Source organism: Acinonyx jubatus, chromosome B2 (genome assembly GCF_027475565.1).
Source record: "Acinonyx jubatus isolate Ajub_Pintada_27869175 chromosome B2, VMU_Ajub_asm_v1.0, whole genome shotgun sequence".
NCBI lineage: Eukaryota > Metazoa > Chordata > Mammalia > Carnivora > Felidae > Acinonyx > Acinonyx jubatus.
In genome coordinates, this window is record NC_069385.1 from 79,710,262 (window position 1) to 79,720,882 (window position 10,621).

Sequence of the window (10,621 nt, forward strand, 5' to 3'; positions counted from 1 at the left end):
CCGAAAAATAAATAATCCAGTGAAGAAATGGGCAGAAAACATGAATAGACACTTCTCTAAAGAAGACATCCAGATGGCCAACAGGCACATGAAAAGATGTTCAACGTCGCTCCTCATCAGGGAAATACAAATCAAAACCACACTCAGATATCACCTCATGCCAGTCAGAGTGGCTAAAGTGAACAAATTAGGAGACTATAGATGCTGGAGAGGATGTGGAGAAACGGGAACCCTCTTGCACTGTTGGTGGGAATGCAAACTGGTGCAGCTGCTCTGGAAAACAGTGTGAAGGTTCCTCAAAAAATTAAAAATAGATCTACCCTATGACCCAGCAATAGCACTGCTAGTAATTTACCCAAGGGATACAGGAGTGCTGATGCATAGGGGCACTTGTACCCCAATCTTTATGGAAGAGGAACAATTTAAAGAGATAAGCCATGGGGCACCTGGGTGGCTTAGTCAGTTAAGCATCTGACTTCAGCTCAGGTCTGTGAGTTCCAGCCCTGAGTCGGGCTCTGTGCTGACAGCTCAGAGTCTGGGAGCCTGCTTTGGATTCTGTGTCTACATTTATCTCTGCCCCTCCCCTGCTCACACTCTGTCTCTCTCTCTCTCTCTCTCTCTCTCTCTCTCTGTCTCCCTCTCACTCTCTTAAAAAAAATATTAAAAAAATAAAAGAGAGAAGCCTTTAGAGGCAATATGATAAGAGAAAAGGAGTAAGGCTTAGCAATAAGCTAGTAATGGATATGAAATTGAAAGGAGTTTATAAAGTTATCAAATCAAGTGGTATTGAGAAATTATGAAGGAAAAGAGAGGAGGCTTTGTAGGGGGTGAGTAATTTTTTCATTGTCCAGTTGAGCAAGAAGTGAATGCAATGAACACCTAGTAGGAATTACAATATATAACATACAGACTTTATCCATAAATGCTATCAAAAGGTATTTGAATTGCCAGTTATGCATTTCTTTTCTTTTTCCGAGCCTAAAAGGAAAATATCCTCCTTTACCTTTGGTAAATAAACACAGTTGTAAATAAATGTATTGGGGGAGTACTGTGTTAGCCAAATACTTTAGTTCAAAGAAAGCATTGACTGTTTGTAAAGAATAATGTAATAGGGGCACCTGGGTGGCTGAGTTGGTTAAGTGTCTGACTCTTGATTTCGGATCAGATCATGATGTCATGGTTCGTGAGATCAACCCACATCAAACTCTGCGCGGACAGCATGGAGTGTGCTTGGGATTCTCTCTTTCCCTTTCTCTGCCCCACGCTCTCTCTCTTTCTCTCTCTCTCTCAAAAATAAATAAATAAACTAAAAGAAGAAGAATACGCATAATAGTAGATGCATACATGTGCTAGGCCTTGACACAAACTTGCCCTAATCTTCTGCAAAGAAGTTTTAGTGAGAAAACTAAAGTAACTTGCCTTTGGTCACATAGAACAGCTCAAAAGATCTGCTGTGCCAAAGCACAGTGCTAAGCATTTCATATATAGTGTGACCCTTAATCTTTATAATAATTCTAAGGAGAAACTATTGTTCTCATTTCATGGATGAAAAAACAGGAACTCAAGAATAATTCTTGCCTGAAGTTGGTAATAATAGTTGTAGGAAGAATCTCCTGAAAGTCCACCTGGTTCCTCTCTTCCACCTGGCATCCAGCAATTCCTCTTTGATGATATGATGGATTATCAATTGTGCAAGGGTGTCAATGTAAACATGAATTATAATTTCCAGAAATATCTAGTTAAATAAACTCTCTTTTGTCAAAAAATCATTATCATCATTATCATCATCCTCATCATTGATGACAAACATCTGCCATTCTCAAAAAGAAGGCACTCAATTTTCATTAATGATGTTGAGTTGGGAAAATTCCTCACACACAGCAAGTTAATGGCCACTTTAGATTCAAAACAGGGGCTCAATAAAAGGAACAGCAAAGGAAGATAATTCTTGTGGCTCCAATGCAAAGCATGCATTAAAAAGGTAATTTATAGGAAAGGCAGACTGAATGAATTTCGGGTTGAAATAATGAATGTTAAATTAGGCTTTTTAAATCTTAAAGGAAGCTTCAGAGTGACCAAGTGTAATTTTGTTTCACACTTTCTCCTTTTATATTAGCATTTGTTTTAGAACAGCCAGTAATTTATCTTTAGCTAGCTTCTGAAACTAAATAAATTGATTTAAAAAGAGAGAGTTTTAATAAAATACCTCTGTTCCTGATGCATTTATTTGTGTCTCCATCCACATCTTTGTTGAGAGTCCAAGAACTAAAGAGTCACTTGGGGCTATGCCCTTTCAGGACCAGGTGAAATGGCAATTATCAGTGTAATGGGGTCAGCAGAGGGCCAAATAGCTTTCCCTGAATTAGCATGTGAGGGGAGTGTGGGCAAATTAACTGTGTATGACTAAACTCCACTTTAGTTGCTGCTGGTGACACATTGCTGGAGCCAGATTCATCTCTAAAAATGGAACTCTTCAGGGATCCTGAAAGAGTTCATTTCACATTCTTGGTCATTAGTCTGCATAATAATAAAGCTCACAAGTATTGAGTACTTACATACACTGGGTTTTGTGCTTTACATTATTTCATTCTCACAATAACCCTAGGAGATATTGATTCCGACAGGATTCAGTACAAAAAACAAAAGGAACTCTTCTAAGTATTTTAAGCAAGGTAGGATATAAGACAGGGAATTGGGTGTTTACGAAACTATTAGATGGGCCAGAGGAGCAGGTTCTAGATGGGGCCTCCAGAACTGATTCCCAGAGAAATAACAGAACCGGTCTACGAGGAGAGCAGTTACCTTCCAGGTTACTGAAGTTAGTAAATTTACAAACCATGTGCCAGAACAGGAATCCAAATTCAAAAAGCTGCTACCACTGCCACAACTTTTGACACCCAGGCAGCTGGAAAAAGGATCCCGGAGCACTGCTCAGATGAAACCTCACGCCTCCAGGATTTTTAGTGCCAGCAGTAAGATGGCCAAGTGAGATGAGAGGATGGCCTTCTCGTGTCTGCCTTCCAAATTTCAAACAAATCCATCTAAATGACGGGAACTAAATCACAGCCAAACTCCTAGCTGCAAAACAGTTTGAGAAATGCAGGATTTTAGCTTTTCAACCTCTGCAAGAGAGGAAGGACCGAGAAGGGAGGTGGAATATATGATAAGCAAGGTAATCCACATTATTATTCCAGGGGGGTACTCTATTACCATCCTCATGCCCCCTGTTAATAAATAAGGGAACTGAGGAACAGAGAATTAAGTAAATGACCTAAGGTAACACCAAGGCAGTCTGCTCCAGAACCCGTGCTCCTAACCATGGTCCTTTACCGCCTCCTTATAGTCAAGTTATGGTCCTTGTGCACAGAGGCTAAATGAAAATTCTGGCAGCATTGCTCACCAAGTTGAAACTTTTTTTAACGATAAAAAAGTTCCCACAAGGTAAACCAGGAAAGAGCCGAAGCTATAGTAAGGGTACTATTGGATTCTTCCTACTTTAATAATACTAAACGAAATCCATTTAATCAGATAGATCCAGCAAAACTCTTGAATTCTACTTTTTTTTAGGACCTGACTATTGATTTAGGTACTATTAGATGCTATGGAAATGGTGTTTCAGCTTGGAGAACCAAGAATAAACAGGGACCCAACTGCAGATTAATCCCCTTTCAACACTAAATTCAACCCAAAATCTCAGAATTTACTACTACAATGTGATGAGTAACCTCTTCCAGAGACAATGGAATCAGACCTCCAGAGAGCAAAAGAAAATATCTTTTATCCCCAGCCCAGAACTAATGTGACTGAGACATTTCCAAATGTTTACCAAGCCCATTTTAATTTCCTCGTGGGCTTCATTGCAGTTAGACTGGGGCATGTAAGTTCTGGACAATGGAGGTTGGGAAGTAAAGATGTACATTACTTATAGGCCTGGCCACCCTTTCCACCCATCACTGGACCCTGATGACCACCAGTCCATGTGTTGATGATGGTGGGATCACAAGATAGAAGGAGCCGGAGCTCCTCACCACACTAGACCATGATGTGAGGAAGCAATACATTTTTATGGTATTAGGCCACTGAGGTCTGGAGCTGTTTGTTACAGAAGTTAGACTGACTAATCCAGCTGACCTGAACCTTCTGCTAAAGATCTTCCTGACAAAGACAAGACCAGGTCAAGAAGACCTAGCCCATGGGCAGAGGCACTCCATGTTGGATTTGTAGGGAGTACCCAAAAGGGTGTTACTCTCTGGATAGCCTCAATTTCATGGCGTTTTACCTGCGTTCTCCTCATCAACATCAGACTCTTTTTTCAAAAATTCATTCAAATATTTCCATACCCTTTGCTTTGCTTCTGCTTCTCAGACCAGAGTAGCAAAGCTGGACACAGTGTTGGAGAGGAAAATAAAAGAGCTAAAATGGAATCAGGGAAAAAGGACTCTACCTGAAATTGCTGGACCTTTAAAATCTTTTGATAGTGTCACCCCTGGAAAAAGTAGTCCCTTCCATCTGCTGAAATCAGATCATTGATGAGCCCTCTTCCGCCTGGGGTGGGAGCAAGCAGCATGGGAGGACAGTAAGGACACAGAGGATTTGAGCTCCCTTTTCTGGGGAACATTGGTGATCACAGGATAGGACTGCACTGATGAGGGTCCCCTTCTGTACACCAAAAACATATGAATAGGCTAACCCAGAATTCACACACCCTAAAAAGAAAACCCTAAAGCTCCTTAAAAGCACCATTTATATACAATAGCAAATACGTTCATTGTAGATCACTTTTAGCTGTTCATTAAACCAAATTCCCTGGGGACATTTTATGTCAATGCTTTGGAAATTAGTCCTTGTTACTTTATGTAATTGAAAACAATAAAACTAAGTGCCTGTTATACTCTTCTGTAATTTGAAACAGGGACTCCCAACCTCAGGTCCTATCTCCAGGCCCCTCAATGGCCTCAGAGGTAATGATGGGAATCTGCATTATTTCCATTATATCAGAAAATCTTACAGAAATTGAACATTCAACTTAAAGCTGTATGACCTAAATAAAACGTTGTTTCTATTTTTTGACTGAGATATATCAGTTTAGTACAACAATTGATCATCTCAGAAGATAATTGATAGTTGATCACCTTATGCTACCTGGCCGTGCTGAATAGCAGTCATTTAATGTCTTTGATTAATCACCCAATAAGATCTTCATAAAGAGCAACCTTTAAGAAATGGGCTCCATGTAAGAAAAATTATTAGCAGTTTAAGAATCTAGCCAAAAAGTGGAAACAACTCAAATGTCCGTCAATGGATGAGTGGATAAGTAAAATATGGTGTAGCAATACAATGGAATATTATTCAACAATAAAAAGAATGAAATACTGCTACATACTACAACTTGTATGAACCTCACAAAACATGCTTAGTGAAAGAAACCCATCACAAAAGACCATTTATTATATGACTCCATTTATATGAAATGTCCATCAGATGCAAATCTATAGAGACAGAAAGTAGATTAGTGGTTACTTAAGGCTGAGATGAAGGACAATAGAAAGTGACTATTAATAGATATTAATAGATTGAGGGGGCGGTGATGACAGTTAGATTATGGTGATTGCACAGCTCTGTATATATTCTAAGACCCTTTGTAGACTTAAATGGGTGAATTTTATGCTATATAAATTATATCTCAATAAAGCTATTAAATTTTTTCAGAATCATGAATTGAACTCCATAATTTTCCATTTGACCAAAATTTGCCTGGATTAATGGAATCTTGTAGTCTCGGAGTATAATTGGGCTCTGGAGAAACAACACAAAAACAAACAATAACTGTCTACAGCATCTTCTCTCAACCCTCTCTCCCCACTTCAATTGGGTCTTTCTCCTGTACCCTGTTCCTTACTCACGGCAGGAAGTCATGAGAAGAGAAGCTGTTTCTCCCACTGCATTGTCCCAAGAAATGACCCAGGGCTTTACACATTTTCACTTCTATGCAGAGAATACAGCCTGTGGCCCTTCAACCACAGCAAAGTCAATCCTTCTCTTTGGCAGTTTTCCCTTTTCCCTCTATAGCTGGTTTTACCTGGCACTAGATCTGCACACATGACTTTTCCTTTTCTCTCTTTGAGGCATTTAACAAATTCCTACCAAAGTCACCAAGAGGCACAACAGCATTCTCCTAATTATAAGTTGGAAGCCAATTGTAAAAATTTCAGAAAATATACCACCGGCCAGTAATAACCTTTGTTAATGTTTTGGCATATTTCCTTTTATGGTTTTATATATATTTTTACTTTTTTTTTTTTGAGTTGAGATCATACTAGAAATTTATTTTTGTAGATTATAGGAATCATGTAACTAGTCTCCTTGTCAGTAGCTGCTAAAAAGCCTAGAGGCAAAAGCACAAAATCTTACAACATTCATGCTCCGGATAAAACTCTCCTAGCTTAATTTTATGATTTTCCATTTAGTTTTTTTCTGTCCTAATTTCCTTGTTCTTTTATTTCTACATTTAATCTTTTATTATATGTATCTCTATAAACAATGCTAAAGGCTTTCCAAAATAAATACTTTTGTCCCTCACAATCATTCTTAAGTGTACAGTTCAGTAATGTATTCACACCATAATCTTGCAAAACTGAAACTCTGTACCCATTGAATAACAACTCCCATTTCTCCCTTCCTCTAGACCTGGTCATCATTCTACTTTCTGTTTCTATGAATTTGACTACTTTAGATACCTCACATAAGTGGAATCATACTGTATTTGTCTTTTTTGTGACTGGTATATTTCACTTAGCATTATGACCTCAAAGTTCATCCATATCGAAGCATATTGGAGAATTTACTTCCTTCTTAAAACTGAATAATATTCCATTGTATGTAAATATTTTTTGTCTATTCATCCATTAATAGACATTTGGCTTTTATTTCCAATATTCTTGGCTATTGGGGATAGAGCTGCTATGAACATAGATGTACAAATATCTCTTTGAGACTCCACTTTTAATTTTTTTGGATATACAGCCAGAGTAGGATTGCTGGGTCATATGGAAGTTCTATTTTGAATTTTGAGGAACCACCATACTGTTTTCCAGCATGGTCGCACCATTATGCAATCTCACAAGAGTACACAGGGATTCAAGTGCCTCACCAACGCTTGTTATTTTGTTTTTGTTTTTGTTTTTGTTTTGATAGTAGTCATCCTAATGAGTGTGAGGTGATATCTCATCGTCCTTTTGATTTGCATGTCTCTAATGATTAGTGATATTGAACACCTTATATGCTGTTGGTGATTTGTATATCATTTTTTTTAAATAACTATTCACATCCTTTGCCCATTTTTGATCAGATTGCTTTTTGTTGTTGAGGTGTAGGAGTTCTTTGTATATTCTGGATATTAACCCTTTATCAGAGATATGATTTGTAAATAATTTCTCCTATTCCATAGGTTGCCTTTTCACTCTAGGGATGTGTCCTTTGAGGCACATAAGTTTTTAAGTTTAATGTAGTCCCATTTGTCTATTTTTGCTTTTGTTGCCTGTGTTTTTGGTGTCATACCCAAGGTATCATTGCCAAATCCAAAGTCATGAAGTTTCCCGTATGTTTTTTTCTAGAAGTTATATGTTTGGGGGTCTTATGTTTAAGTCTTCAATCTATTTTGCATTAATTTTCATATATGGGATAAGATAAGGGTTTAACTTCATTCCTCTGAATGTGGTTATCCAGTTTTCCCAGCAGCATTTGTTGAAGAGACTGTCCTTTTCCCATTGAATGATCTTGGCATCCTTGTCAAAGACCATTTATTTGACCATATACATGAGGGTTTATTTCTGAGCTCTTTACCCTATTCCTCTTATCTGTATGTCTGTCTTTATGCCAGTACCACACTATTTTGATTACTGTAGCTTTGTAATATGTTTTGAAATCACAAATTGTGAGGTCTCCACCTTTTTTTTTTTTTTAATGTTTTGCTTTTTGGAGTATCTTCAGATTCCACATAAATTTTAGAATGATTTTTTTCTATTTCTAAAATAGTGCCATTGGGATTCTGATAGAAATTGCATTGAATATATTCATTGCTTTGGGTAGTTGACATCTTAATAATAAATTCATGAACACAGGATATCTTTCCATTTATTTTTTCTTTTTTAAATTTCTTTCAGCAGTGTTTTGCAGTTTTTAGTGTAAACACCTTTTTTCACCTCCTTAATTAGGTCTGCTTCTAAGTAGTTTATTCTTTTTAATGCTATTATAAATGGGATCATTTTCTTAATTCCTTTTCAGATAATTAATTATTAGTGTATAGAAATAAAACTGATTTTTGTGTGTTGATTTTGTGTCCTAAAACTGTACTGAATTTGTTTATTATTCCTAACAATTTTTTGTAGAATCTTCAGGGTTTTCTACATATAAAATAAAATCATGTGCAAACAGATAATTTTATTCTTTTCTGATTTAGATGCAATAAACAATTTTTTTAATGGAATAAATGTGTTCCTGTGTTATTGAGATATGACTGACATGTAACATTGTATCCACTTTAGGTGTACAATATAATGATTCCATGTATGTGTATATTGAAAGATTATTCCTACAATGAGTTTAGTTAACAGCCATCACCTCAAATAGTTACATTTTTTTTTCTTGTGATGAGAACTTTGAAGATTTACTCTGTTAGCAACTTTCAAATATACAAGACAAGTACTGTTAACTATAGTCATCATGCTACACATTACATAGTCAGAACTTATTTATCTTATAACTGGATGTTTGTACCTTTTGACCACCCTTACCCATTCTCCCACTCCCCCACCTCTGGCAATTACGAATCTGTTCTCTGTAGTTCAGGGTTTTGTTGTGTTTTTGGTTTTGTTTCTTTGTTTGTTTGTTTGGTTTTTTTGAGATTCCACATATAAGTAAGATCATACAGTATTTGGCTTTCTCTATCTAACTTATTTCACTTAGCATAATGCCCTCAAAGTCCACCCACATTGTTGCAAATGGCAGGATTCCCTTTTTTATGGCTGAATAATGTTTCATTATGTATTTATACCACATTTTCGTTTTTCTTAATAATTTTTTAATTTTTATTTATTTATTTTGAGAGAGAGAGAGAGAGAGCGCTTATGGGAGGGGCAGAGAGAGAGGGAAAGAGGGAATCTGCACTGATAGTGCAGAGCCTGATGTGGGACTTGATCCCACGAACTATGAGATCATGACCTGAGCCGAAATTAAGAGTCAGGTGTGTAACTGACTTAGCCGCCCAGGCACTCTTATACCATATTTTCTTTATCCATTCATCTATCAGTGAACACTTACGTTGTTTCCATATCTTGGCTTTTGTAAATAATGCTGCAATGAGCATGTGGATGCAGATATCTTTTCAAGATAATGATTTCATTTCCTTCAGTCATATATCCAGAAGTTGCATTATTGAATCCTATGGTAGTTCTATTTTTAATATTTTGAAGAACCTTTATACTGTTTTGTATAGTAGCTACACCAATTTACATTTCCACCAAAAGTGCACAAAGTTTCCCTTTTCTCTATATTCTCACCAATACTTATTATCTCTTGTCTTTTTGATAATAATCTTTCCAATGGGTGTGAGGTGACATCTCATTGTGGTTTTGATTTGCATTTTCCTGATAATTAGTGATGTTCAGTACCTTTTCATATATCTATTTGCCATTTGTATGGAAATTGTCTTACTGGAAACTTGTCCAATTTCCTTATTTGGAAAAATATCTACTCAGTTCTCCTGCCCAGAATAAATTTTATATACCACCTTTCACTATCAAAAGTATTCTCAACATCATTAAAAATGTTTGTAAACATGATTTTTTTTTTAATTTTTTTAACATTTATTTATTTTTTTGAGACACAGAGAGACAGGGCATGAACAGAGGAGGAGCAGAGAGAGAGGGAGACACAGAATCCGAAACAGGCTCCAGGCTCTGAGCTGTCAGCACAGAGCCCGACGCGGGGCTCAAACTCACAGACCGTGAGATCATGACCTGAGCTGAAGTTGGACGCTTAACAGACCAAGCCACCCAGGCGCCCTTGTAAATATGATTTTTAATTGCTACATGAGTCCACCATCAAGGTGTGCCATAATTTACATGACCATTCTTCATTGTTCTATTGTTGGACGTTTAGGTTGTTTTGAACTTGTGTTATAAGGAGCAATATTCGAAAGCATGTCTTTATGTATAGTTCTTTGGTCACATTTAAGATTTTTTTCTTTATGATAGATTCCTAGAAGCAGTACCACTGAGTTAAAGCTTGTGAATATTAAGACTTTTGACACATTTTTTTCTAATTTGGGAAAGCATAACTTTAAAAAGATAATTGAACATACAACATTTGGGTACATCATATCTATCTTTTGAGAATTTACATTATATCTTTATATTTTTAGATGGCATGAAATACATCGTATAGGTAGCTTCAAATACACAAATATGTGAATTTTATTTTTCATAACATTGAACTCTTTTGTTCCTTCCCAAATCCTTCCCTTCCTTGCTGGGCTGCTGGGCAGCCAGTACTGAAGAGTGAGTTTTGTGGGGCCAGGATGGGAAGGGGTAGCCTACTTTAGGATGTACAAAGTAGGAAGCAA